The sequence below is a fragment of the Hippopotamus amphibius genome, chromosome 16, assembly GCF_030028045.1.
Source record: "Hippopotamus amphibius kiboko isolate mHipAmp2 chromosome 16, mHipAmp2.hap2, whole genome shotgun sequence".
In the NCBI taxonomy this organism is placed as follows: domain Eukaryota; kingdom Metazoa; phylum Chordata; class Mammalia; order Artiodactyla; family Hippopotamidae; genus Hippopotamus; species Hippopotamus amphibius.
This window is the reverse complement of record NC_080201.1, coordinates 22,586,360-22,591,485: the sequence shown is the minus strand read 5'-3', so window position 1 is coordinate 22,591,485 and position 5,126 is coordinate 22,586,360.

The window sequence follows — 5,126 nt, the reverse complement described above, 5'->3', positions numbered from 1 at the left end:
TTCTTTTTACCTAGAGAGTTATTCCTGACATTTTCATGCTTAGGTATCTGCATCAAAAATACTAGAAAGTTTACATTTTTTTTCCATATTATCATGCAGTACTCTTCTTGGAGAAGATTAATATGACTGGATCCAATGGCCAATATATTCCATGTTTGTGATCTGGCTTCTATAGAAGGTAACTAATGAGGACTAGATCAAGCTGCCTTACTACCATCTTTCCTGAGAATCAGTCCAAGCATGATTGATTAATTTAAACTTGCAGAAATGAATGCATCATGTCTCTCCAGTCTTTAAGAACAAGAAGACCTGTGAGATACTGAAAGACTCTGAGAACTAAAACAAACATTGTTAAACTTCTGCTTCTAAGGACTGCTGTGCCTTAACCATCACAGGCAGATACATGTCGCAAACCCTAGTGCCTATCTTCTACCGCTTGTTTTCAAACACTCTACAGTCCACCCAAACCATAGTACTAACTCCTCTTGAATATGTGTATTTCTCTGTCTTCATCTATGTGTGTGCAATAGTCTTTATTTGATAATGTCTTTTCTTTTCTCTTCTCTGGACATTGTACTTTTCTATATAATTTAAATACCCCATCTTCTCTGAAGGCTTCCCTGATTCCCTCAGAGATTGTTTGTGCCTTACTCTTTATGCTTCTTTAGCCCTTTACACTCATCTGTGGTGTAAGTTATTATAATATGTAGCTATTAATTGACTTTGCAGTGCTATCCTCAACCCCTTCACACCCACTGCAAGATTGTGATTTCGTTGCCATTCTGAACCTACTGTCATTGATCTTTTTATGGTTGCTTCCAGTCTCATGGAAACCTAATAGGCATTGTTGGCAATTTAAAGTTCCTTTGTGTGACAGCTTTATTGCTAAGTGTCTAAGACATATTTTTGAAAAAGATTATAATAGGTATTGTTTTGGGGAGATATTCAAATATTAACCGGGCAATCTATTCAACAGGATTAAAGTGATTTTCTAAGGATGCAAAGGACTAAAGAAATATGCTCTGACCGTCAATACTTTAAATAGTTGCTGGCAATTTAAAACATCTCCGACCATACTATCCATAATTACTCATCCTTTCCCTCATCCCGAAATGCTGTGTTGTGTGAACCTGATGAAGGGTAACTGAAAGAAAAGTAGAAATTATTTACTCTCTGATTAGAAAATTGTGTCTCTATTTATAACCTCATGTAAAAACAAACCCCTATGTTAATAGTTTACATCATTATTTATGAATTATTTTTCCTGCTTATATGTTAGGAATACCTATTCCATTATTTTCAGGCTGAGACAGAAATACTTATTTCTGGAATGGAACCAATTTCTTGAATCCAGAAGGGACTCTCTCATCTGCGTGCCCTGGTGTGTGCCGTCTCTCAGCCTTGGTTGCTTTCCTCACACGTCTCCACCTGGGTAACCACATTTTGTCTATCAGGGCATGACAGCCATCACTATTCTCTTACATGCCTTCTCTGCCTGCCCTAAATATTAACATAAATGCTTCTAATCTATACCCCAGTCATATGCTCTTCATTCCTCGTTTTCATTCATTTATTGTTTCCATTCAACACATATTTCCTGAAAACCAGCTTTATGTTTGGAACTGAGGGTTCATTGGTGGATGACAGCACCCACGATATCTTTCCTGCTAGCATTCAGTCTGGTTCCTGAATTTCTCTCACATAACACACTGCAGATGGTATTAATTGTGTTGTCTCCCCTATTAGATTCTGCACTCTGCCCTGAAATGGAGGCTGCATCTTATATTGCATCCTGAGCACCTAAGCCCTGAGAAAAGAGGCACTCGATAAATTGTTCACTGAATAGATACCCAAAGAAACTTGCATTTGTTTAATCTCATTTTCAACCCATTGACCAGTATAGATTTAGTCAACTTCTCAGTTCTCAGAGGTCCAGATAGAGTTGGAAATATGTTTTATATCTTCTTGCAGTGTAGTATTCTGCATAAAGTTGGAGCTCACAAAATGTTCTTTATTTAGTTGAAGGCCACTCTGAATTTGTCTGTATGCCACAATACATATGAATGAGTAGAATAATTGGTGAGGCTGTTGTGTATCACTGTTTTTGAGTTCTGGGTGTCTCCTGCTGAGTATTTAATCACATCTCAGCCCTAACGATGTCAACTCTGTGAAAGTAAGGCCTTCTGTTCAGTGTCAGGACACGACTGTTAACGTGAACAATATAGGTCAGTGAGCACATATATCTGCAGGTTCCAATAACTTGATTTGTGTTGTTAATACATCTTCCCATAATTTCTCTCTTGCTCCAATAATTAATAATAAGGTCAAAAGCCATTCAATTAATATTTGGAAGATACTGAAGATGCCTCGAAATGTGTCCTTAATGGGCAAGAGTGACACTATGCTTGACTTGGAAACCAGGGGGATGTCCATTCTAATGTTTCTGTGAGAGATCAGCAAGAAGGTAGTTGGACTGCTACTGGGACATGCGACAAAAGCCTTCTGGAGGGAAAAAAGCCCCCTAAGGTTCACTAGTCCAGTTAGTTCCAAGTGGACACCAAATGCTTGATACTAGAGAGAAGAGGCAGTACAGTGAGAAATTGAAAGGAGACCTAAAAATCAACTCATATTGAACTTAAAATGTAAAAGCTGATGCAATTATAAGTACATGTATTTTAATTTGCCAAGTAATTAAGGAATTATAATCATCTCTCATTTATACTCTCTCTTCAGAGTAGCACCTTAGAAAAATTGTATCTATTCTTACACTTAGCAAAAAGAGTTTGCAGCTCCTAGTTGACCTAAAAATGACAGATATTGCATGACCTAAAATGAGTAAAGGATGCATTTTTCTACCATCTTATATATGAAAAAAATCTAACCTTAAACAGGGTTAAGAGACACATGACTGGTAATATACCATGGCAGACAATATCATTCGGCAGACCTAACTCCCATTCTCTAACCCTTTTATCCCTACTACTTGCACTTAAAAGGCTGCAAAAGCTTCTTATACACAACCCCATCCTCACTGTAGTCAGAGAGGGGTGACATATTTCTCTAAGATTATGATTAATAGTGTGTATTCTGGAAGCAAATTCTTGAATTTAAATCCGATCTCACCCACTCACTAGCAGTGTGACTCTGGGCGAAAGATGACTTCTCTCCTACTTCTTTGGAAGAGAGATAACCAGAGTATCTGGTTACAGTGAGGTAGATATTTGAATGAGTTATTATATAAGACATGCTTAGAACAGTGCCTAGCATATAGTAAGTGCTATATGTGTATAAGCTTTCATCATTACATGTCCTGTTTTTGTTTTTGTTTTTAATCTTGACAAAGAATGTAGAATTGGAAATCAGCTGTTTTTGGAAATCTTTTACTTTCCTAATAACATCAAAACTTGTAGTTGGCACTCTACTGTGTCCCTACTCCCAGCCATGAAACTGGAAATGATACCTGCAGCTGGAACAGATGGGATGGACATTATGAAAATATAAGCATTGGGGAAAGCTCAAAAGAATTGGAGAGAAGCAAAACTTGAATCCAGATCAACAGCCACCTCCCTCCTTCTGGGTGTTTAAACTACTGTAATCAAGCTTTACATTAGCTGAAATCTAAAGCATTTTTCACTGATATGCTGGTAGAACTGATCCCATAGCTAAGTCTTCTTACTGCCAGAATTATGTAAAATGTTCTCTGTGTATCAAAAGGATCAAAGAGATGGAGCACATTTTATGAAGTGTTTCAAAATAGCCTCTGGAACACTTAGATCTTTTCAGGTCAAAAGAGCTTGTCCCACAGTTAACATTATGTATTATTACACATTTTCACTGTGGCATTAAGTTAATTGTCCAGATCTTACATATGGAGAAAGCAATGTTATTTCTAAGCCACTGAAGACCTTGGCGGTTTTAGAGGCAGACTGTCTTCATATGGACCATTTGACATTAGCTGTGACATTTTTATTTTGCTGTGGAAATGTATATACTGATATTTGTGGTAGCCAACCTTCCAGACGGCCCCCACTAATGTATGCCTCCTGGTACTCACACGTTGTATAGTTTCCTCCCACGCTGTATCAGTGTTGGTCTGTGTGACCAATAACACACAGCAGCAGTGACTGTATGTCTCTTCGGATTAGGTTATACAAGACAGCAGTTTTTTTGTCTAGGATGTTCTCCTGTTAGCCAGCTCCCTCAGATCCCTCACTCTGGGCAAAGCAAGTTGCCCTGTTGTGAGGACACTTAGGCTTCCTATGGAGAGGTGGAGAGCTCCCTTGGCAAGGAACAGAGTCTGATGGCCAAAAGCCAGCGAGGAACTGAGGCATGACAACCACATGGATGAGCTTGGCAGTTAATTCTTCAGCCTTGGTTAAACCCTGAGATGATTACCTTTAGGCCAAGCCAGCAGCTTAACTGCAACCTTGCTAGAGACTCTAGGTGAGAACCACTCTGTTAAGCCACTCCTAGATTCTGACCCTCGTACACTGTGCGAGATAATAAACGTTGGTTGTTTTAAGCTACTGACTTTTAGGTTTTTGGGTTTGTTTGTTTTTAGCAATAGGTAACTAATATTATAAAAGAGTAAAAATTTAAGGCATCAGTTTTAAGTGATATGTCACAAGAATGTGTTCAAGGTGGGTAATTCCCCAAGAATGTTCTGTGACATCTAAGCAATAGTTTGCTCTTAAAAAAAAAAAAAAAGGCATGTGTGTGTATATACATAAACACACATAATCTACATATGTGTGTATTCATAAATATGCATGCATATGTGTAGTGGTAGTCCATGGACCTTAAGTGACAAGATACTTCAATATAGTAAGTGAGAAAAGAAAGGCCATTAGCTGGAGCCAGATGGCATGACTCAGTGAGGCTCCAGCTACAATACAAAGAGAGGTTAAGAGTTTTTCCTTTCCTGACCTCAGCGTCCTTTATTTCCAGAGGAGGCCACTAAAGCCTACTTCATAGAGATGTTAGAAAGGACAATAACATGACAAATGTAAAATATCCAGGATGTAAGTTGGTCCATACCTAGCACCCTGTAAATGTGTATCTCTTTCTTCTTTAAGAACAAATCTTGAAATACAGCTTAATAAGGGTACTAAACTGCTTTGCTCATA